This window comes from Cololabis saira, chromosome 19, assembly GCF_033807715.1.
Source record: "Cololabis saira isolate AMF1-May2022 chromosome 19, fColSai1.1, whole genome shotgun sequence".
Taxonomy (NCBI): domain Eukaryota; kingdom Metazoa; phylum Chordata; class Actinopteri; order Beloniformes; family Belonidae; genus Cololabis; species Cololabis saira.
This window is the reverse complement of record NC_084605.1, coordinates 27,692,322-27,717,730: the sequence shown is the minus strand read 5'-3', so window position 1 is coordinate 27,717,730 and position 25,409 is coordinate 27,692,322. Positions and strand designations below refer to the sequence as shown.

The 25,409-nt window shown below is 41.9% G+C and overlaps 1 protein-coding gene across 2 annotated transcripts in view; it reads left to right on the top strand.

Annotated features, from left to right (window-relative positions):
* Nucleotides 1-210: 210 nt before the first annotated feature.
* The window catches only part of raraa (retinoic acid receptor, alpha a), a 157,401-nt gene continuing 132,202 nt past the window's right edge, over nt 211-25,409 (top strand). Inside the window, exons 1-2 of one of the 2 annotated variants that reach the window (XM_061708847.1) lie at nt 211-454; nt 19,528-19,595. The gene's annotated coding sequence lies outside the window, so the exon portion shown is untranslated. The remainder of the gene's footprint in view (nt 455-19,527; nt 19,596-25,409) is intronic. The other variant, XM_061708848.1, reaches the window with a different exon arrangement.

The window sequence follows — 25,409 nt, the reverse complement described above, 5'->3', positions numbered from 1 at the left end:
ATAATTATTTCAGTGGATTATTTCAGTGAACCCCTCCGTCCCCAAGATTAAAAATGCAGCTTAACAAATAGTGCAGTCTCTGTGTAAGTGAGCAGAGCACATCTGGATAGAGCAGGACATCACTTTGACGTCTAGTCTCCAGTAAAGGAGAAGGGGGCGGGGCCAGCGCCGGCGTTGGATTTCACAGCCAGAGAACGTGACTGCAATGGTTGCCTTTACGAAAGCCGTGCCAAACTTACGAGCTCTCTGAACGCGCCTCGCCGTCTCTTACCCTCCGTTTATTCGGGAGGCGGGGAGGGGGGGGCAACTTCATCCAGAAGTTGTAAAAGAAACTGTTTGGACATCTGACAGACGGCTGCGAAAACTTTGAAAAGACTACTAATAACGCGTAGAAATCCAGCTGCGCGGCTGAAGTTCCAGCAGCGGTCCGGGAGGAGGAGTCAACAGGTCCCAGGTATTGCCATGCACTTGTCGTTGACCGCCTGTCAATATTTGACAGCACGTTTGAAGCTCTGTTGAAGTTGCGCTGTGTGCGGTGTCAAATTGTGTGGAATGAGAAATTGTAACCCGTTTTTCCTGGAGGGATTTGAATGCATCACGCGTCTCCACAATTATAATGTGCACTGGTATGATGTATATGTATTTTTACGCTGTAGTCAGAAACGCACTGGATCACCGGAAAACAAAACTCTTGTCAAGCTGGTTACCCGTGGCCCTACAAGCGGAAATACACATGTATGTGTGTGTTGTTTTTTTTGTTTTTGTTTTGTTTTTTCTTTATATACATTATGTATTCAACTGTTTAGATGTTGAAGTGAGCCAGCATGTAAAGCTAGCGCTACTTCTGTCGCTGAAATGTCTTGAGATTGTTGTATTTCGGCTCTGGCAGTTCCTTTAAATCAATTAAGAAAGCCATGCGTTAACCGTCTGGCATGCCACCTCGGGAAAAAAGGTGCCTACTCGAGGAGTTTTGCAACCACGAAATGTTTTCTGTGCACAACCCTCAGACAAGAGGCAGCACCAAACACGAAAGAGGTGCATTTTTCACGAGGTGCGCTCTGCAAATTCCGGTCCATACTCTGTACTTTATAGGGTTCCGTGGGTTAGGGTAGTAGCGCTACCTGGACACAAGCCGGGGGATTGATCACCCCCGGCTGGGTCGCCTGGAAGAGAGTGCATCAGTGGCGTCAATTCAGTCGAAGCTAAGGTATGGCAAGGTTACAAGTCACAGAACTTAACTATAGTATCAATCAACATGTCCAGCAAATACTGTAGCTTATCTGTACTGTGTGGTCAAGAAAATTGGAACTTTTTCAAATGCAGTCTCGCTCACTGCAAAAACTCAAAATCTTACCAGGAATATTTGTCTTATTTCTAGTTAAAATGTCTCATTTTTAGTCAAAAAATCTCATTACACTTAAAACAAGAGTCATCACCAGAAAAATAACTTGTTATTTGACCATTTTCACCTGTTTCAAGTACATTTTCACTTGAAATAAGTAGAAAAATCTGCCAGTGGGACAAGATTAATCTTTTCCACTGGCAGATTTTTCCACTTATTTTAAGCGAAAATCTACTTGAAACAGGTGAAAATGGTTGTTTTTGAGTCTTGTCTTAAATGTAATGAGATTTTTTTTTTACTAAAAATTAGACATTTTAACTAGAAATGAGACAAATATTCTTGTTAAGATTTTCAGTTTTTGCAGTGTATAATAACTAGTGAAATAATCATGTTGTTCTGATTTGCATTTGTAGTTATTCTATATGTATTAAGTAATAGAATAATCAATACAAATAGACAGAGTAATTCCATAAATGTATTTAAAAAACAAACATTTACATTTTCCCTTGAAGCAAAGGTGTGGCGGCTGCCATACCTTGCCATACCCAATTGACGCCCCTGGAGTGCATGATGTTGAAATGACCCGAAACACTCAATGACCCCAGGTAACATCACTGATGATGTTTCCAGGTTGCATCACTAGTTGTATGTTACAAAGCTTGGCTTATAGTTGGGGTTCAGGTAAACAGAGATTACTGAGATTACAGAGATCATCTTCCTCGGTGGGCAGAGAGCTGGAGCGCGCATCGGCGCAGAGACGCGCGCTGGAAACTTGTTTTGTTTGTTACAAAAACAAACTAACAAACACAAAAAAATAACAATAACCGATGAAAGCCTTGGGGTACCACAGCAAACTGGCAGATATCTAATTCATTAACACCCTGATTATGCCCTGTCGTCCTAATGTGGCGATTTGAGGTGTCTACATCTCCTCTAATTAAATGTCAGGACAGATGCAACATGAGTGCAACATAGCCTGAAGCATCGGAAACCTGCAGTGTTATCTTGCAGTGTTTTCTTGTATAACCACAGATTACAGTGTTCATTACCCTCCACTTACAGCTTTAACAAGTACGTTTTTTCGTTTGTCTTGTTACATTATAGATGTCTGCTTTTGTTTGGTATATTGTGCATATTCTTCATTTGGCATGGTAAAATTAAGTTTTTGATCCTTCAGATTGAGTTATTCCTTTTATCTTTTCTCCTTACTAGGTGTGTATAGTAAAAGGTCTGACAATGTGACAAACAGAGCAAGAAGAGTTAGAGAAAGAGGGAAAAATAAAATAAATCACTTGCTGAGCAATCTGATGTGGCTTAGGGTTTTCCCACCCTGTCACCTCCTCTCTTAGTGTGATTCACTGTTTCAGGGTTGTGCCCTTGCCATATCTGGCAGTGTATGGCAAGACTGCCACAGTATGACGAAGATTTTAATTTTAACCTTTAGAACTGTGGTTAAAGAAAATGTTATGATCTTCTTCCGAGCTGCAGTGTTATGACACCTGTTCTCATGCCATGCCCATATTCTAAAAATAACATTTCAGATAAGAAGGGAAGTTTGTCTGAAAGGTCTGAGGTTGGTATTCACATGTCAACATTTAACAGCTAACATATATGGACCGATATGAATCTCCTTTTCGCTTTTTTGGGCCCATAGTGAATAAATTCACTATGGGAAAATTCATTTTCATAGCATAATATTAATTAAAGTTTGTGTATCAGGCTTGTTTGGGGAGAGAACAGTGTTTTGTTGAATAGGAGCCAGAGGAGCATTTTCTTCAATAGTGTCTGACAAGCTTCTATAGGAAGTTGTTTTTCTTCTTACGTGAACGCTTGGCATGCTGTGGTTTCACATGGTATACAAAACGCGTCATCAAAAGCTGAGGTAGTGGCACACTCATATTGACAAACTATCACCTTTGTGCTCCTTCACCCTCCTCTTCACATTGAAAAGTCAAATGATGAACAAAAAAAAACCCAACACACATAGGAATATTTCTGGTGTCTTTTCATCGTGAGTCGCAAGCTCTGTGTGTCATATTTGTGACATATGAGGTCGGATTTTCTCAGCTGTGGAACAAGTGAATTTAACAGATAAGAATGTATTTCTTGTGTTAATCAGAAATATTTATTATATATTTATTAAGATATTTATTTGCAGGTTATTCAGCCTGTTAGATACTACCAGATATTTTTTTTAGTGCTGTATTTTCATATTTCTGAATGCTTTTCTCTCAGCAATGACGTCATCTGTACAGCTTTGTATGTTTTTGTTGGTTTGGCCTTTTGAGATGTAAGCACAAAAGCTTTCATGGCCAGATTATACAGATAAATTTGAATCTAGTTTTCTGTGAAGAAAATCCTAAGTGTGTCATGTGGTTTGGTCTGTATTAGTCTGTTGCCACAGCAGCCTGCTACTCCGTCGCTGACTCACAAGACTGTGGCTCTGCAGCACAAACTCATCAGGCACTGACAGATGAGATGTGCTCCTTGCAATGGCAGTGCACCCTGGAGATGCCACCCAGTGCTTATTTAATGGTAAACACCTCTTCCCCCGTCCTACCCTGTCCCACCCACATGCTGTCACACTTTGACTCATAGCAGCTATGTTTTTGGATTAGGAGGTGCTTAAAGTGGAAACCGCACTGCAGAATTACTGCTTCCCTCATTGTAAATAGGAGAAAACCAGTAGGGGCGTGTTAGTTTATTAAAACCTATAACACATGCTGCTTTACTGTTGAAGAAGAATGATTCAGTTTGTTGGCGAAATGCATGTCGAACAGAGAAACAGCTACCTCTACACGCAGAGGCCAGTGGACTGTGAAATGTAGCTGTACACTAATAAAACTAGCCTTGACCCAAATTAAAGAGACCCAGAGTCTTTCAGAATAAGTAGAAATAAATTGGGATATTACAGTGGTTTTGCTGCGGTGCCCAATGACGTAGTCTTTGCCTTAGGGACTAGGGCGAGTGTGGGAAAAGTAGGAGAGAAGAAGGGTGGGAGCTGATATCAGGAGAGTCTAACTGAAGCAGAGGAGGTTTTTTTTTTTCAATTTATGTATTTATTTATTTATTTTTCTGAATCATAAGGGGAGTGGAGCCGCTGTGATGTTGTGGGAGCTCCACTCAGCGTTGGCCAGCAGCAGTTAGCCAGCCCAGCTTTGGCATACCGATCCCCTTTCTGCTGCCGTCCACGCAGCGAACTGGCCTGCTTGGGCCCTCCTTGTCCCATGTGTGTTAACGTTCCCTCCTTTTTCATACTACCTCCTTTTTATCCCTCTCTCTTCATGGCTTTGATGGTATTAAATAATCTTTGTGTCAAAGTGTACAGCCCCCGCAGTGTTCATGTAACAAGAGCAATTAGGTCAGAGTGGAAGAAAACTCGGCGGTTTGTCCAAGCCTTAAAGCAGCAGGGCATCTCACTTCAGCTAGCTTTTTTATATTCACCTCAAACCTTCATTGTGAGATTTTCAAAGAGGTTCAAGGCCAATGGGGGTATCAAAATACTGAGAGAGAGGACTCTTTACCTCGCTGTTGTACACTCTCATAATAAAATGTCCCAGAAGGAATCATTGGTTGTGGTATTTTAAGTTCCTCGCTATCTTAATTTGCCTGAAGAACCAGGCCACATTTTGTCTCCTTTTTTCCTAATGAGCCTGTGCTAAAGACCCATAAAACCTATTATCAGGTTGTTGGGGTTTTTTTTAGACCTGGAAATTACTGACATATCTGAACAGAAAAGTATTTTTTCCTGTTGTTTTCTTTGACGTCGTCTCCAATGCTCTGCGTTGTTTCCCATAGCCATGCTGTTCCAACAATTTGCATGCAAATGTTCTGGTCCATGTCAGTTTCTCATGCCAGAGTCGCCACTGAATTTCATACTATTTTCCACATGTTTTGTACCTTGGCTTTTTACAAAAGTGTCTCTGCCCAGTCGGACAGTCCCCTGACGTGACGGCTGACATTTCCAGTGAAAGAACCCTATTGTTGATTCTTAATCCCCCTCCACCCTCCTCTCCATAAAACAATGGTATCAATTGCTTCCACTGAGTACATCCACAGCTATGAGAAAGAGACAGGCTGGCTGGGCCTGCTGGCTAGCCAGCCAGCCGTCATACTAGTAGGCGGCCAGGACGACCTCTTCATTCTTAGTGGTAGCTCTGATTCCTCTTCAGACATCTGCAGTAATATTATCTCTGTAGCTTGAGCAACAGCTCTTGATTGTGCATGCACTGCCACCTTTTAAATGCACAAATAATAGCTTGTGTATATATTTGTTTTCCTGGTGAGACAGGGAGAGCAGATCGATGGCCTTGACACACCCCTTTTCTCCACACACCTTCTTAATGCATGGTCTTTATTCCATTTTCCTTCGTTTTTTCCAAGACATGGCCATTAACGTTGACAGATGATATGTTCTTCCACTGAAACAGTGATCTGGAGCCCACTGCCACTGGAAATTGGATTTGTACACCCACATGTTTGCTCCTTTCCCTTTTCTCTGTTTCTCCTTTTCTCTCCATGCTCCTTATTCCTGTTGCTCCCGCTCAGTCTGCACTCAGGGACATGCAGTTAATATTCCTTTTAGAGCTGCACTGTAACTGCTGAGCTGCCAAGTTCCTCCTGCTTCCATGAGTCAGACAGCATGCTTGATAGCAGGTGTCGCATACACAAATGTCTGAGAAGCCAATCTGTCCATGATAATACGAGTACCTCTCTGAGCCAAGCGTCCGTCTGCAGCCAGTTATTGCGTATGATTTATGCTTCTTTTTTTTCTTTCTTTCTAAGTATGCCACTTGACAGTTCCCGTGACATTCCCATGCACTTATAGGGGGTGAAACCTCTGCTGAGCAATGGCAATGTCCAGTTTCAGACCAGCACAGAAACCAAGGCATCTTAAAGCTGATTTAAGTGGGATTTTTATGTCACTGTGTATGTGGCTGTATGTGGTAGCTGACAGCGTGTTAGCCAGCTGTTGTAATTGCAGTTGCCAGCACATTAGCTCAAGTTGCTGGGCCACATTTATCAGTGTGTTGAAAACACCCTGGCGGAGAGATAAAGGTACCAAACACAAACGATACCACTCTTGCTCCTGCTAACACAAGCAACCGACTCTCTGTAAGTGGCTCCAGCACGTAGCGTCGTTATCGAGCGGCTCTGCTGCCTCGGCCCTTGCCTGCCAATTCAGTGTAGCGCTTGAGCTGCTGCTGCTTATTCTGTCTCCATGAGCTGTCATCATAATGCAGCCTGCCCCAGCAAAGAGCCATTGCACCAAGTCATTTTGGTGCTGAGACTGGATGACTGGAGTTTTTTCTTTGTTTGCAGCTGGAGAAGTTGACACGAGGCCAGAAATGCCCCAAAAGACACCAGAAAAAAAAATATTAGACCAGTGCATTAATTAATATGGAGTCTTGCTCCTATAAATCCCATTTTGTTCATAAATAAATCTCACATACAGCACGTGCGAGAAAGGTATGTGAGCAATGTGCCCAGCCCTGATAAGTCAGCCTCAGCCTGCAGATTTTTCTCGGTGAGACAACATAGCCCGCGGTTGTAAATGATCCGTGTTCCCTAATGGCGGATCGTTTGATTGGTATTGTACTTCACTGTATGTCAACATAATTTCCATTTTGCTTGGATTTTTGCGTTGCAGTAATAATTCTGTCACACAGCGCACCAGGCAGCATATGGGTGCCATTTATGATCAACAGCCTCTGTAGAGAGGTGACTGGAATATGCAAATGTATGCATGCTAATGGAATAGTAATGTAATGAACTATGTTGTATATGGCCAATAATGAGTTCTGGTTATTGAGTGTTGATGACTTCTTCTCATCCAACCATTGTTGTTTCACAAGCAGCTTTCCTGTTTATTCTTCTTGGCACACGTACACATCATCGCCCACAAAGCAAGAGCACATAAAAAGGCGTGGGCACGCTCGCACATAAACTTAGACACATGAACATTGCATTTATATTGATTCATGGCATTGGGTAAAAAGCATATTGATAAATATCCCAAGTACTCACCCATTGAAACGGTAAAACTAAATTGGGCAGAACTGAGACAGATGCGGCGCAGTAAATTAAACAAGCGATCTTCTCTGTTGGGTGACAGCACAATGGTGATTAGGGTTTCATGTGAGCTGCCCTACATTATTTATGGCTGTGCTGTGGGCCGCCTGCAGTTGAATAGATCCACAGTCCATTGACTGGGCATATTATTGCAGGTCGACTCATAGTGAGAGGGGGGTTAAGAATGGCTTTATTTCCTCTCGAGAAAGTCCATTTTCATCTAAATGAAGGTGGAAGCCCCAAGCGTGTTGTTTCCAGGCCATGCGTGTGTGAAATGTGTTGACTGTGTTCCAGGACACCGTTCTGCTGAACCTCTCATTTGTTCACATCAGCCATGCTTAGTTGTCTTAGCAACTGCTGTCTCAACTTTTTTTTATTTTTTTTTTATTCAAGGATGTTTATGTGACTCTATATGCCATTTTAATAGTGAGTAGCAAAATGGATATTCATGTTTTTCTGGATATATCTCTAGTAGTTTTTGTCTGATAGCCTTTGGTCTGCATGGTCAGTATTGTATGTTATCTGTATTTGATTACATCAGTGAAGCAGAGCATGTTAATACCTCGTGGCAAGAATAGGTATAGACATTTTCTTTTCCTCCACAGCATGAGAAACACTGTAATCAAATAGTTTTCCCCCAACAATAGAATTTAGGAGTTGTGTTTTTCTATTAAACAGACTCTGAAACAGAACAAAACAAATTTCTTTCAATAAACCAAATTGGTTTTGTTTACGTTTGTGCATTCGGTCTGTTTGTCTGTATGTACTTCACTCTCTTGCATTGACTTATTTCCTGTTATAAGTTAAGTCACATGTTATTTTTTTAACATAAGTTGCAAAAAAGCTCTTTGCAAGAAAGAAAAGTGAAAGATTTCTTAAACAGGATGAAATCATCAAGCTATATGACATAAAGATGTTTCCAAATTGAGGATTTTTATGATTCTGTCTAATTCTAACTACACTTCTGAAGAAACTTTTAAGACAAGATTTGGACAAAAGTATAATTTTAAGGAAATAAAAACTGTGTTTTTAAACATATTTTGTTTTACATGGTGTTACTTTCTTTTAAGGTTGTGCAATTCATTTTTTTGGCTCTAAATAATTGAAAAAAATTAAATCAAGTAAAAAAAAAACTATAAAAAACAAACAAATGCACAAACAAATAAAATGTCAAGGTCGTGCTGGAGTTTCTGACCAAGAACATTTGAGCAGCTCCAAAGCATTTGCTTTGTTGTCCCGAATAATTTTTCGTCTGAAATTGTATTATTTCCATAATCTAAGTTAACAGCGTAAATTTCAACATCTTGTGTTAAATTTTATAAATGCAACGTGCTTCAAAAGTCAGGGGATAATAATATTAACTGAGCGCCATATCAGCGTTGACTAAAATATTCACAATTTGAGTTTGTTTTGTTTTGTTTGCAAAAGTTTTACCTCATAAACAGAATATTTTTATGTCAAAAGGAGTCGTAGTATTTAATCAATTCAACACTCCTCATCAGAAATGTTAGGGCTTCCCTCATTGTCAGAGGTTTGTTTTTGTAATGTCGTTTCCACCCTGCATGATGACAACTACTGGACTCTCACATTAGCTCTGCGCTCACTCACCCATCATGTGATCGCAAGCATCTACTTACTTGTTCTTATCTTCTGTTTAAATGAATATAACATAACAATAAAATAATAAAAAAGTCCAAACAAAAACAACTAGGAAATGTGCAGTTGCACTGGTACGCCTAGTATGACAATTTAGCTGCGGACTCTCAAAAAACAGTCACTGTCTATGGCACTAGAAGGGCTTTTTTGCTGTGCAGCCTTTGGGAACAAGTGGGAATGACTTGTGCTACGGAGACACCAAATGTCACGCATGGAGAGGACCACTTTCAGAGCACAGTCACTCAGAAAAAGGCATGCTGCAGAGTGCGGAGCATCATCTTGCAGCAGCCGCTTTGCTTTACAGGTTAATTATTTAACAAGAGGAATTCTCAAAGATAAGCAAATAAGAACTGAACAAAACATAGTCACACAATTTGCCCGCAAACCCATGTTGCAAAACTCAGCTCTTCACCGAGAGTGGATGTACCTGTCAGATCCCTCTGTCCTGGTGGGTTGTAGAATTGAATGACTTATGATGAACAAATTAAGGGATAGGATCAGATGAAATGGAGCTTTACAGACTTCAATAATAATAAAAAATGCACGGATGACCTCAATCCTCATCTTCCAAATCACCCTGGAATGCTTCTACGCTTGTTTAAGCCTCCTACAACCACAAACTATTGTTCTTCTGTGCAGCCCATTCAAAGTAGGCCTTAGTGTGTGTGTGTGTGTGTGTGTGTGTGTGTGTGTGTGTGTGTGTGTGTGTGTGTGTGTGTGTGTGTGTGTGTGTGTGTGTGTGTGTGTGTGTGTGTGTGTGTGTGTGTGTGTGTGTGTGTGTGGCTGCTCTAAGGTACAGTGACTTACAGTAGCAGGGGATATGGTGGGGGGTTTGTTGTTGTACCTCTGACCCTGGAGCGGAGGCAGTCACAGAGCCGAATGGATGTCTCTGTCAAAGGGAGAAGCTGGCAGGGCGGAACATACCATACAGACACTCTTGACTCTCAACAGGGAGTTTCATTGTGAACGAGTAAAGACCAGCTTTGGCAGCAAAACAAGCGGCAGCATTATAGTTTGACTTTGCTATGAAAAGGCGGTATGGCTGTCATTGTGCATGGGTGAGACTACACCTGCCCTTCAAAAAAAAAATTCATATCACTGCTGCACCGATAACAGAAGATAAAGAGTGCTGTGGTGTGACTGTTGACGATAGCCTTCTTATCAGCATATTAATGGTAATACACTATTGATAATCTTGTGATTATGGTTTTTTTGGTAGTGATGACAGATTCTTTTGATATTGCACCCTTTTGCAACAATCATCCTCTTGTTGTTTATTTTATTTACACATTTAAAACATGAAGAACTGCAATATGTTTTGCTGCTGTTGGTTTTGCATGACTCCTCCTAGCCAGAGATTCCCAGTAGTTTTATTTTTAGTCCAGTCACTTAAGAACAGTAGTCGTAGACCATGGGTGTCCAAAGTCGGTCCTCGAGGGCCGCAGTCCTGCATGTTTTAGATGTCTTCCTGCACCTGATTCTAATTAACAGTCGTCACCACCTTGTCATCAAAGTCTGGATAGTTCTGTTGATGACCAAGCTCCTTGTATCACGGTTTGATAAAAAAAAAAGGGACCCATCTAAAACATGCAGGACACCGGCCCTCGATGACCGACTTTGGACACCCCTGTTTTAGATGTTTCTCTGCATCAACACACCTGATTCCAATTAATGGTCATCATCACCTTATCTTCAAGGTCTGTGTTGTATGGTGTGTTGAAAAAGGGAAACATCTCAGATGTGTAGGACACCAGCCCTCGAGGACCAACTTTGGACACCCCTGTCGTAGAGTACTGGGTAGAGTTGTTAGTCCTCCAACCAGAAGCTTCTCAGGACTCCCCAGCCCTGTCACACAGGGGTCGGATACTGAACCATCTGACACTCCTGCAGCCCTGTTAAGAGGTCACAAGCTCGTGTTTTTGTAGTGCTGGTCCCAAGCCCCTCCGACGCAAAATATGCCGCATCATTATGGGGAGCTAAAGGGAACAGCTTAAATAAGCTTCGGTAAGCTTCGGTGCTCCCTTAAGAATGACTTGCTTTACAAGTCTGAAGCCCGTCTTGAACTTCCAGATTCCCTGTGTTTAATACCCCAAATTAACTTGTCGCTGTCATTTTCACATTAACTGTGATACAGGGGCCGGTGTCGACCCGGCCCCCTCGAAAACCCGCCTCCGAGGGTATGCTGGTCTAAGATAAATACGTTGACATGGGCTGGCTAGGAGGCCCGTTACATGGATCCAGCATTCGCTCCATCGCCTGCGCCCAACACCACGTCTACTGGCTCTTCTGACGCTGGTGAATGCAGCAAGGTCAACCGAACAGACAGCAGGGTCGTCATTTTATGCAGTACCACTCATCCGCATCCTTCCTCCCCCCAGCTGTGCTTCAGGCACCAACACCCCTCGCATTTACACTGCACTGTGCGTGTCAAACGTGAATTCTCCATCCAGGGAAAGAGGCGGGGTCTGAGCTTAAAAAGCCTTGAGTGTCTGAGTGGAGAATCCAACCATCCACACAGACTCTCCTCCTGCTATTGGCATTGCACATGCATCAGCTGTTAGAGTGCAAAACCTAATACATGCATTATTTTTTTTGCTTAATTATAGCAGAATTGGAAGTGAACTATGATTAAAAAAACTTGGTAAACAACTCAATGTTCCATTCACTTACAGTAATAGTTTCCCTGAATGTTACACTTTTAAGGAGGAATTCCATAAATGCCTAGGTATTTATAGGATGATGTAGATTCACACATTGAGAATGATTTTATTTGTTCTCTTTCGGCCTCATCTGGTAAGCCGCTCACTGTCCAACCATCACTGGCAACACAGATGTGATCGCCGTGGTTCAGCAGTCGATATGGACAGCAGAGGCGGAGATAGGAGTGTGAAAAATGAAGGAAGAACTATTAGCAGAGCATTTTGGATGTCTACGCTTTGCCACACCTTCACACAGATGAATCGTGTGCTTCCAGGCCTTTTGTCCTTGTTCATTACCCCAACAGCACTGGGTTGCCTGAAGCAAATGATCCTGTTTAGATCAATGTTGGGATGTTTCATAAATTAGACTGCAGTGGTGATGATAAAATAATATATAAACTATTTCCATCCATCCGTTTTCTGCTTACTCCCATGTTTATATTTCCTTTTTCAGTGTAGTTATTGTTTTGTATATCTTTTATAGACGGACTCAATTGCATTTAGTTTAAAAAAAAAAACAAAGTCATCTTCATTTTTTCCAGCTTTTTTTTTCTTTCTTAAAGTTAAAAACTGGATGACTTTTACACATCCTGGTTAAATAACTGAAGTGGAAAATTGAGTGCTTTAATAAAGTCTGAGAAAGTGTCCGATGGACACCGAAGTTTGTGTCAGCAACTCAAAACTGTTGTCCTTTGTGTGTTGGAGGTGTGGGACATGAATGCGGGTTCTAATTTGTGTTTAGTTTGTGCATTTCTCCACGTACATTATCTTCCCATGCCCAAGTTATGAAATGGCAAACAAAAACGCTTTGTTTGTTTTCTCTATGTAACGAACTGTCATCTCCAGCTGATGGATGTGTGTTACGTGAGTATGTCATAATTGTCTTTCTACACAACGGCCGTTTTTCCATCTCGTTGGCCCCTGGCCCGGGATACCCACTCAGAGTGTATTCCACTTGTTCAGAGTGCCAAAACTATTCCAAGCGGCTCCTTCAGAAACCCGCAACTGGACAGTCCCTCTGGAAGTTCGGTGTTTTCTGCTCTTCAATCGCTGCTTTGTCTCATCATTTATGTGAATGTCAGTCCAAGCTGAGGCTCTGTAGATTCCCTGTGTTCAGATCCTTCGGGTGGCTTTCATCAGGGTTTGGACAACGTGGACCACCCCTCCTCCACCCCCGCTCCACCCCTCAGCCATTATTGCCCGATGTAATAAAACTTCTTTTCAAGCTTCTCATATGAAGCATGAAATACAACATTTTATATTTGCATTGGCAGGTATTTAAACCTCTGATTTGGTCCAAGCTGTTCTCATTAAATCGTCAGAGTGATGTAATGTTTCAACTGCTGCTACCGTGTGCCAGCATGGCATGTTTTTCCACTCAGGGACTCCATGGCTCGTCTCTGTCGTAAATACAGGGCATTTGTTCGCTTCTTCGGACTCGGGCACCTAACTTGTCCCTGAATTCCCTCAGAAAGAAGCTGCCTTTTTCACTTAGTAGCATCCGCAGGTATGATAAATGTTACTTATCACCTCTTGACCCAGGAAGGTCAAGCCATTTGCCCCATCACCCATCACCCTCGACCTTCCTGCTGACTCTTTACTCTGTGGATACCCTTTGCTCTGCTCAGGCAATACTTTTTTCTTTTTTTTCTGCATTCAAGTATGAGATATTTTCTCTCAAAGATATCTATTACTTGTACCATGGTCTCAGAAATACAGTTATAATCTAATATAATCAGTCGATATGATCATTTTCCCATGTTGTCAGCTTTAGCTTTAACTTTTACACCACTAACAGGCTTTAGGACCGTATTCGGGAGATGAGTAAATATTAGAAAGCGTGAGATGATCACGTCAATAATCTTCTTAAAGAAACATCTTGGTGTAAATATTAACAACAAAGGGTTTGTTTCTACCCACACACAAACAGACTCGGAATATACACAATATGGGATTTTTGTTTTGTTTTATTTTCCGCTTTTGTTCTTTTGGAAATCCACCTGATAATGTTGGGAGAGGGGTTTCTGCCTGAGCTAGCTGGATTTAACAGGTTAAAAGGCAGAAGAAGGGGAAAAAAAGAAAGGAAAAAAAAAAAAAACTTGCCAGTCTCTCGTGTCCAGCCTTGTGTTACACTACACGACCAGTACGGCAGCACCGAATTTTCAACAGCTCCCGTGTTTGGAGCCTTTAGAAGTCGATGTTGAAAGTCATTTTCAAAGGGTAGTCCTTCAGGGTTTGGAGATAGCAGCTCAGGTAGCAACAGCAAATGTAATACAATAATGCCGCTAACAGGATGCCAGGTTTCCTGGGTTCACAGATAGGCCCGCACTTCCTGCTTAAATGGTCCACATGAGACTGATTGAGCCATTTCGTACTGCTAAGCTGCGTGAAGAGTGCTACTTTTATAATGAAAGAATACTGCTAAATCAGGGCCTGACAAATCTACTTTCTCCATGTCCCCACACTGAGGGTTGGAGGATTAGCCTCTAATTTTAGTGCCACTTATCTCTTCGGCTGCTTTTAAGAATTAGTTCCAAATAACTAAAAAAAAAAAAAGGGGGGGAAAAATGTGAAGGCTTTTTGGGAGGTTGGATGGGAGGGTGCTGAGGGTTTTCTATTGTCAGAGAGGCATGGCTGTGAAGAAGAGATTGTCTGGTGGCAGCGAGTCCTTTTGCATAAGAGTTCAAATTTACATATAAATCTCAGGACAAAAACGTGTCGGTTGGATAGAAGGCGGTTATTAAGCAAAAGTTTTTGGGGATTTTTTTCCAGTCAACATTTCTCACAACACATCTGAAGTGGCTGCATGAGATCAGAGATTGATATAGTTTTGACACAACCCAGACCATGAAAAATGCAACACCTTTACTCTTTTCTCTGCTTCCTCCTTCCTTTTCTTGATCAGTTTTACATGACACAACTCTGTATTCCTGTCTGAATGTGCTGAGACTCACTGCAAATCAGCAGTGAATTCAACTAACAAAGCAAAACAAAATCACTTATCTGGAATGATGTCCTAGTCAGGGAACCTAGTTTGGATCTTTCCATCTCATGCTTATTTGACTGTCGTGACATGTCATCAATACCGACTGGTATCAATACCCCGCTCGCAGCAGCTGCATTTAAAACAATGGAGGAAGCAGCCTCGGTGTGCATTCAGCACTTTTCAATAGCCGTCAGCGTATTGATTCTCAAGGACGGCATCAATTCCTCTCTGGCTGCTCTTTTACATTTGTGGCAGCGGAGGGCAAATGCTTGTTTAGATTTTTTTTTTTAAAAGGGAAAAAACGTGTTTGACTAGGAGGGGAGACCCATTTACGACCTCCCTTCTGGCAGCCTCCTCTCAGATCTGTTTCTCTCCAAGAGGAGCCCTTGACGTTGATGATGATGTTTGGGTGTGATTACGTAATTCATCGGGGCGTTGCTGCTGTAAAAGGGGAGATGGTTGTCTGTGCTGAGGAGCTGGAAGGCAGCGGCACTGCTACTGATGATCGGCCAGCAACTGCCCGAGGGCGAGAATGTTTTGTGCACTGATGTGTCCGACAGGTGGCTAGGAGACGCTAATTGATTAATGATCAGGGTGATGTATGAACCCCCACAGCTAACTTCAACAAAAAAGGCTCTGAGGACCGGTGTCGCCCTAAATCATTTCCTACTAGGCAAGTAAACCCAAAACAGTTCCCTTGTTAGCATATGAAAGACCAATCCTCGGGGTGGGGGGACGGCTTTCAGGCCCTTTTCAGGCCGCCTATTGTCAAGCTTCTAAGTCTAAATTAACAGGCTATCTTTTTATGTCACGTGGATAAAGACAACAAAGATGGTTCTATAATAAGGGTCAGCACTAAGATATTAATAAAATCTCTACAATCTAAGCCTCTTTTATGCTTTGGATTTTATCTGCATGTGCGTGACTTTGACCTGCAGAATAATATTAAGTATTATCATGAAACGTAATGTTTTTCACTATGAAACAATGTGAATCCTCTTTAAATATGGAAGTTTTACGTGTCAGGATAAAATAAAAAGGAGTAGGGGAGGAGTTTTGGCTCCATCATTTTAGCAATTTCCACCTCATAGACCTGATGTCTGTGTCATACTCTGCTTTAGTGATTGAGCATTAACATACACCTGTCCTGAGATGATCACATTTTACACTCCGTGTTCCGCCTAACACTGTCACAGTGGATTAGTCTCGCGCGGTATTTCGCCGACTTCCTCTCTTTCTGTCTCTCTGGATCTCCATCTAACACTCGGGTTATTTACCATTCCACAGGGGGCTTCGCGTGACCCTCATCATTGTTTTCTTTGGATGACTTTGAAGGACAATGGCAGTCTGGAGCCTCGTCCGGCACTCGACTTGTGTGAATCTGCGTCGTACCGCTGGGAGTTCAGTCCTCCAGTGTCGAGAGAGGTTATGTGATCTGTGTGACACTGAAGGGGCTTTCCACCGCGGAGAGTCGGAGCCTCGAGAAGAGGGGTGTATCTGTTCTGTGCGTTCATGTGCACAAGCGGGTGATGGCCTTTTATAAAGCCAAGCGAGTTGTAAATTTTTATTTTTTAAAAATACATTGTTTCTGTATAAATTTGACCTCATGACTTGCTGCAGGGCTGCCATTCCCGAGGAAGTACTAGCTCGCATTATGCTGGTTGCAGTTTTTTAACCAAAGGCAGCTGAGAAACCCAAACACAGCAACAAGTACCAATGCTATCTGTGTGTACGCTAAAGGTAAGTGTCTGCAGTAAGTTGCTTTCACCAGACAGCCAGAATAAAGATGTGATTACCTGAGGCTAACCTTGTCCACTCTCATCAGCGTAGCCTCCTGACAGGAACACACACGCACACACACAAGCTCACACACGAGCTCACACAGCTGGGTATATAAGGACACTGTACTGGCTGTCATTTATCGTGTTCAGCCTAACCCAAACCCTAAACTTTAACCATAACCACCAGTCTTACCATAAAATCAGCTCACACCTTTGTCACAACTCTAAGCAGGACTTCAGAAATGATGTTCTGTCTCATCAGGATCAGGCTTTGGTCCCAAAGAGATCAGTTTAGTCACCATAGAAAAAGGACTAATTATGTAAGAAAAATAAGAACACACATGTTTGTGATAGTTCTCAGTCCTCATTTTATCATTCCTAATTGCTGCCATCGGCGGGCAAAAATGAGCCACTCACATCCCATTCAGATTCACAAACAGGAAGTGAGGGTGTGTAATAAAACAGGAAGTGGCCAGTCAAGGCCTTTGCACAAATCAACTGACTAACTTATTGTTAGGCTAGACTATTAGTGAGAATAGCAGAATCACAGAGGCACAGGTTGGTGAAGTACAAAATAGTGTTTCATTTCCAAGATCATAAACTATCTCTAGGCTTGTTATTAAATTATGTGTAATATTAGTTTGATTTATATTTGATTTTGGCTGTAGGTGTTACTTTGGTTACAGCATGTTTAAGTTTTATTGCCTTGTGTTTCATTATTTACTTTTGATTATAAAACTCCTTCTCATTGCAAGTTACTGCTAGTCTCAAGGTTAATGTATGCGTCTTCCTTATCTGGCTGCATTAGGATACAAATGTTGTACAATATGTTCTAAAGGCACACGATCTGCACGTAATCTTAAAGGAAACTGCAGTGGCTCTGAGTGTTATTTTTTCATGATAATTACCCTGAGCTGAATTTTTATGTGGAGTTGTGCAATTTAAAGAAAATTAAATATTAATCTGATCCCAACATTATATTTTTAAATATGCAAATGTAGCAAGGAGGTAGGCCTAGAGTCATTGCACGAAGAAAATGTTTTCTACCACAGTGCAAAAGCTTGTTTCATCTACCCGGAAAACTCGTCATAAATTTAGAAAGTTGTTAACAGTTTATTAGACTTTCAGCAGTAGACTGAAGGAAACCTCTTGCAGTGCAGATACATGTACCATTTAATGTTTAGGTACCATATAATTCAATCTATTCTTTAGAAGGGAAAGTCATGAACTTGGAATAAATCTTCATCAAGCTTTTGAATTGTATCTTTGTAGCTGAGGTAAACTTTCTCCATAACACCAACATGATAATTTGGCATATCTGTGCTAAAATACCAAGCCTCTGTTGATGGCTCTGCTGTATGGGCCTTTAGATGTAACTGGGGATGGATTAGTTGTTTTTGCGTATTCTGAATTAAGCGTTGGTAAGGTGGCACAGTTTGTACTGTTCAGCAGTAAGACATTTAACTCGTTCAGCTTCCTTCAACATAAGTCATTTGTAGCTCCTCCTCCTCCTCCTCCTCCTCCAGATCACCGTAGAAATTGCCATGTCTTGGTATTGATTTCATGGTTTGAAAGCAAACTCAAAGATGCTCTTTACATTAACAGCCTCAGGAACCAACAGACTCATTTTCTTATTAACCTGAGCAGCAAACAACTCCCAATATCCTGGCGGTTTAACAGTGAAATCCTGAAGAGGTGCACGACCAAACGGGAAAAGAATGTGTCTCAAAAAGGCTTATTTGTGAATTGATTCTGCATTTAAACAATTTGAATCTTTCTTTCTTTTTTTTCCCTAAGCAAGTCTTAGCAATGAATACATTATTGTTAAATAAATAGTTTGAAATTCATGTGCAGCTTGTAAAACTGGCATTAAGGCCACTTACTGTATGTCTAAAAGCGGGCTATTTTTATCTCTAATTCCTCTTGGTTTCACAATCTCTGTTGTGCTACAACTAGCTCCTTTTTTGTGAATTAAAGAACCCAAAAGAACCACTTTCTTGATCTGTGGTGAAATAAACCCCAAACAGATCCCGGTTTTAAATACCATTGGTTTTCCTTCAACATGCTTTAGGAAAGCCATGTCCTTATCCACAGTTTATCACTGCAGCTGAAGGCATTCCCCAACCAGGACATGCTAAAGGTCATTTTCTCTTGAAAGGTTGAGACGGAACGCACGCACTTCTTTTTGACAAAAAGCTGTTGATTTTTGGGGTTGTTGTTTTTTTCAAATATGATTGGTCATGACGATTATGGTATTTCACATTTCTATTGACTCCAGGACACCTAACAAGCTTTGCTGTACCTTTTCATCCACTTGTTTTTTGTTCGTTTTTTATAAATAATTCAGAAAATAATCTTTCTACAGCAAATGGGTTGTATTTATCAAATATATAAAGTGTCTTTTTCAATTTAGATCTGAAACTTGACCTGTTAGATGTCTTATCGAATAACATAAATGCATAAATGAAATGGCATCCTTCACACACTTCCTTGGAGCCAGTATTACTAGATAGCTGCATGCAGAGCTTTGACCTCGCTATTCTACTATGAGGAGATGACACGCCGCTTTAGATTTTTTTCCCTGGCTTGGCAATGAAAGCGCCTCTGTGTCCCTATTTGCGCATCACGCTAAGGGGATTTCTCGACCGCCACCTGATTCACATTGCTGTAATTGAGTTGTGGCCATAAGCGCTGCAGTGCCTTCCTAGGCCCTAGGTAATTCACACGCCACAAAAGCACCGTTTTGCTCCAACTTTTCACATGATGTTTTAGGCGCAAATGCAGCAAGTGAGAAAGTCCGATCTATCGGAAAAGGGTGTGGAGATTACAGAGAGTATGAGGGAGGGAAAAAGAGTGTAAGAGTTTTCATGTAGAGAAGCAGGTCTTTGCCAGTAAGGCTCAGGAGTCACTGAGTCTGCAGCACGTGGATAAGGACCACAAAGCTCTTGGTTTCAAATATCTGTCTCTCTGTTTCTTTCCCTCTCCTCACAGCTTAGGAGCTGCAGTTGATTCAAAGGGAGATTTCCTCGGCCAACGACAGGAAGATTGACGTTTTTGGGGTAAGCCCGAATTTGTCATTGCTTTTGGCTCTGGGTAGTTGGGTTTTCAACAGTTGTGTCTTTGGGCATTGTTCCCTCTCATGTCACTAGCCACATTTGTATTGTGGTCACAAGGCTAAATACACAGCTCATGATTGAGTCTGTTTTGTCTTATTTTATCCCTTGTCACATCTTCTGCTTTTTCCTGGCTTAATAAAGGGCAGCGCTGGTGCAGAGCTGGCCTCTTTTACAGGGACGTTAGTGCTGTGCATGCTGCTTGTTTAGGATCAAATCCAAGCCTTGTTTGGTTGTACCTGAGATGGAGCTGGCAGCACAGTGATTTGGGTTTGCAATGATAACAAAAAAAACCTTTACATCAGTGGATTAAAGAAACCAGACCTTTGCTCAGTGGGCATATAGTTATTCTTTTCAGATTTGATTTACTTTGATTTGTATCAGCTATTCATTTTTTTTTCTTTCTATCAGACATACCATTTTACCAAAATGTTACCCCAACTGCATCTGACAGGAAAAGGTTGGCAAATTACCCTCAGCTAGTCAAAAGATTGTCTGGTCCCATTTTTTTTATTTTTTTCTGCTTCAAACTTGTGTGTTCCCTCTTTTTTGCGTGTGTGTGCGCGTGTCCTGTCATGTCTTGTCTTTCCCATCCCATCCGGTTTATTCCAATGTCCCTTTCTGGCACTATGGAATGGTAATTTCTTCTGCCAGACAAACATCTACCTCCTCACAAGGCTGCAAGCCTTTCCCAATAAATTGGTATGCATACCTACATGTTTATGTCGGTCGTTACCTACTGTAGAAGAATGTGGACTCGTTGCACAAATCTCATGCTTCATTGGATGCCCAGATTGCAGTCAAAGAAGATGCTTGTGTGTCATAAGTGGGTATGTTGAAGCGTGTGGCACACATTCCCCCTGGCCACCAGGTCAGCATTCACTCAGGTTGACCTTGTATTCTTTCAACTTTGAGTTACCCTGCCTTCTTTTTCCTTTTTTTGAATGCTTTGACAGATTTCTTTTTTAAATAAAGTCATTTCCCTGGGTTGTCCTAACTGATGTAGAGAGGTACGTGTGTGATATTTGGCATTTGAGTGAAGTCAAGTGAGGTATTTTAACAAAGATCTTAAAGACCTGCAGTTTTCTCACAATATCGTATGTCGTATCACCATACGGGTTGATGTTAACAAGCTAAGTTGGGCCAGACCAGCTCAAATATAACAAAAGAGAATGAATCCAGCTGAATAAATCTTTTTTTTTTTTATACGTTTAAGCTTACCGAACGCCATTTTTCGCCGGAGTTTTTGTTTTTACATTACATATTGTTTTGCCGTTTAAAGATATCACGCCAACTATCAAGTGGGAGGAGAGAATTGTATTTTGATTTATAATAAAAAAGGAATCTGAAGTTTCAGATGCATCTCCAGGGATTTTGAACAGTTTTCTTTCTCCATTTGGCTAAGATGCAACAATGAGGGCGAAAAACATACAACTATGTTCTGCAACTAATAATAATAATAATAATAAGATTTGAACATTGGTTCATTGGTCACATTAACCCTGCTGTTCTGCACGCCTGTGTGTAAATGTGACTGCAGCAATCCAGATTTGTGTTGCGTCGAAAGAGAAACGTGCACATGTTGTACTGTGTACTGTTGTAAAATGTCATGGAGAAGCAGCGATGGTGTTATTCCAAAAAAGATGCACAGCCGTGTTCAGTTGCTGCAAGTTTATTGGAAAGCAGTGCATGCCTGAAAGGGACTTAAAAAGCTGGGAAATTACAGAATTAAATTCACCATGTTTCGGTTCAGTTTGGTTTTCCTTCCAGTCCTGTATTGACTTCATCTGTTCAAAATGAGAAGTTCTTGCTTTTTTGTTCAAAGTTTCCATTAGTGGCTTAATTAACTTATTGCTGCTTTATTTTGGCGCGGGGAGACACGCAGCACCCTCCCTCTATTTCCCAGTCTCTGAGCGAGCAGTTTTGGGGTTTCCACCTCCCATGTAAAATAGTATTTAACCTCTCTGCCGTCATAATGCAGATCCAGTCTCAAAAGTAGGTTGGGAAGCAGCCCCAGCAGTTGATGTGGAACACATGCACTTAATGATTCACGCTCTGTGCGGTAGGTCAGTGACGACTGCTGGGCCGGCTGCCTCTCATTCTGTCTAGAGAGAAGCTCCTGTGCTTTTTTTTCAGTTTTGTGCTTTATTCTAAACCCCCACCCACCCTCACCCCATTCATGGAAATTTAAGAGAAGTTGCTTAGTTAGTCCTGAGTAATTGAGTCTCTTATTCTCCTTTTAAAACTGGAAAAAATGATATCACCATGACACATTTTTTTCATCTTTTACTAAAACTGCAATCTTTTTATTTATTTTTTCATAATTTTAAGTTTACTGAATCCACCAAATTTAGAAAATCATGGTTGAGTAAACTACTTGCTCAGACAGCAATTTACGAGAATAAAATCCCTCATTACACGAAAAAACGAGCTGATTTATTGTAATGAATTTGAATAGCAAGTTGTTGGCATCACACTTCCTCACTGTTTTCAGAATTGCAGAAGTTTGCTGCTAGTCATGATGCTCACTTGGTTTTCAGTTGTGAGTTTGGACGGATACAAACTTCCACAGTTCAGTAGATTTAAACAAATGCAGCCAGTACCTCTCCCATGTGCGTTCAGCCACTCTGGTTTACCGTACTGTGTGTGTAAACAGGGAGGGCTGTCGTTATATAGTTTTGCGCCAGTATCTGAACTGTCAATGTACGTTAGCTTGGAGGGCTGGAAAGACATTCTTCCTCTTTTTGTCTTTTGTTGAATGTCTTCCTCATCCCAGTTTGCATCGTTTCCTTAGTGCTTTAATTTTTTCCTCTTCCTTTTTTTTTTCTCCTCTCTGTCTCATCTTTTGTCTCACCATCCGGGGTCCCACGTCCCTTTATGTGGCGTCATCTGACCTTTCCTTCCTCCACTTGCGCAGACACACACACACATCTCTCCCTTCGCACACACTGACCACACACTAACAGGACGTCACACTTGTCTGATATGAAGACAAATGGTTCATGTCCTGGACATAACTGTGAATGGCTCTTTTTCCTTTTATCCAGAAGCATATTTGCTGGTGTCCACAGCACTTGAGGAAGATTAACACACTTAATACCCGTGCTTGGCAAAAAGGCTGCACAAATGCAGCGGCTGACGCCAGCAATGGTTTGTAGGAGTGCATTAATGTGCTAAGTGGTGCAGTTATTGATTCTCGAGCAACAGTGGGAGATGTTTTTTTGTTACAAATTTGCAGAAATGTTCATATTTGTGAGTTATTGGGAGTCAGACTGCTTTCTTCTTTAATTTAGATTTAGCTCTTTTCCCACAAGTGCAGTAATGTGCATCAGTGTTTACTGTGTTTCTAATGGAGTGGTGCTCGGTTTTTACAATGCCCATAACTCCGCTGCATAAGTAGAATGCCACTCAAAAGTGTTGCTTTAATGAAACCGCACCTTTTTGTTCTTTGTTTTGGGAAAGTTGGTGTTAATCTGTTGATTTGTAAATGACTCGTTGAGCTAGAGCGCGTTTTTATGAAAGCTGCTGCACTCAAATCTGGTTTTGGAACAGCAGAGGGAGCGTTTGATGTACGGAGTATATGAGAGCTGAAATTGATGAAGAGACCTCCCTGGATTTGGAGTGTTGCTACAAAGCACCACCCGATACTGTATACAGAAAACCCCAGTCATACTAGGCGAGAGGGCGTAGCTCACAGTACTGAGTAGTCTGCAGTTCCTCTTTGGGGCGCCTCCTGACAGGAACTTGGCAGCAAGGAAACATAAACAAATTCCCTGTGGTGGGCTGGCAGGCTGAGCGGCGCGGTTCCCCCGTGTTACCATACATGCACAGCGAAGCGCAGCCCAGCTCAGCTCAGCTCAGGCTGCGCCGTTCAGCTCAGAACCCACAAGCTGTGAGAAATAGATCTCAAAGGGACAGGTGCTGCCGTCCCCCTTTAAAGTGCAGCCAGAACCGTTCTGTGTGCAGTCGTGTTTGTTCTGAGTCATCCTACTTAATGTGTTGGCCTGTTATTGTTGAACACTGACAATGATATGTGTTGCCTCTGGTGCACTGACCTCATCTGAGCAAACCAACAACTGATACCAGGGGTCCCGAAATGGTTGCTTGTGCTGAGGTTGCAAAAAGACGCAGCGTTGATGATGTAATACTGGCATTGTTCCTTTGCAGAATGAAAGACAGAGGGCATGATGGGCACAAGAGTCATCGTACATGCGTCTGCCAGCATGGACCTGCACGTGCAGCATTTGCAAAATCAAAACATACACTCTTGTTTACATGTTTTATTTCTATTATAGGTTTGTGTGCAGACGGAGGCTTGCAATTCTTTTCTTTTTCTTTTTCTCTCTCTCTCCGTCTCCAAACACAGTGGTGTATTGTGCAGCCTTTCCTGGTTTCGGTCCAAAGCCGAAGAGAGCCCAGATTGCTGAAACAGAGGGCCCACTACTAATAGGCTGACCAGGCAGTAGTTGTTAAAGCCTGCTGTGGCCGTCCAAACCAACAGGGACTTCTAGCCGGGCCCAGAAAACTATGCGTGGACGTGTGAGTCCGCGCACGTTCTTTTTGATCAGCCACTGAAGGGCTTTTTTTGGACAGCACTTGCAGGAGCTGCCATGGCACCTCGGTGCAATTTCATGAGGACTGCTAAAGGCATTTGACTGACTTTTAATGCTCCCCCTTCTCCATCACATCACCCAAACGGAGGAGATCTTTCTCCTCCCTCTTTCTCACCAGAAGGATTAAATGCCTCAGCGGATTTAGTTGTTTGCTTGAGTTACTCACCTGTGTGTATTTCCACGTTATTTAAACTCATATTAAGACTGCGTTATTACATAGTACAGTTCTGCTTTTACAAGGGATGGATCATCCATGTCTGTTTTGGAAATGTTTTTGTAACTTCATTTCAACAAGCATTGTGGGAGTGTATGGGTTCTTAAATGGTTTACTTTTCAAAATGAGCTGAGTAAACTTGTATAATCCAAATCATCTAAATACAGAACATGAAGCAGTTTTCATTTCCTTTTCATTTCAGTGCACTTAAAATATCATTGAAAAGTTTGGAAGAACATGTCCGTTTGTTTTGAAAGAGTAGCTGGTAGCTGCACATCAGCCGAATGCCTGTCTGCAGCTGCGCAGTCGCTCAATCTTTACGTAAAGTTCATGCAGATGCCTCAAGAACATGTGAAAGGGGAAGTACACGGGGGTATTATATCATGGCCAAGCATTTTGAGGAAGTTGCATTGGTGTCATTTCCCAATCGCGTGTCTCTGTGCACATGCACGCGTTGGTTTCGTAAGAGAGCGTAGAACATTTAAAGCAATCTCTCAGGGGAGTGGCTGGGTAGAGGATGTCAGAGAAAGTCTTGGGAACCAGCTTGACCACTGGGACTGGCATGGCCCCGTCAGCCGTGGTGACATGGCACATGGAGAGAGGCTCTTCGTGAAAGAAGGAAATTAGGAAAATGACAACAAATGTGAGCAAAACTGTCCTCCCGACAGAGGATTTGGATGAGGACACTCAAAGTAGGAGATGAGCACGCTTGATACGGTACAAGTCTCCTGGGATACCATTAGCCGCTGTGTGTGCTCACGCTCGTGAGTAAGTGGATGTGCAGTACTTTGATGCTTCATATTTAATCCTGTGCATAAGGCTCTTCCTAATGCATGCGCTCGTCCATCCCTCTGCTTTAAGTACGAGTGTTGCAGTACTCATGTAGAGTAAAAAACCCCATCAATAAAGTAAAGGAGACCACATCGAGAGGCC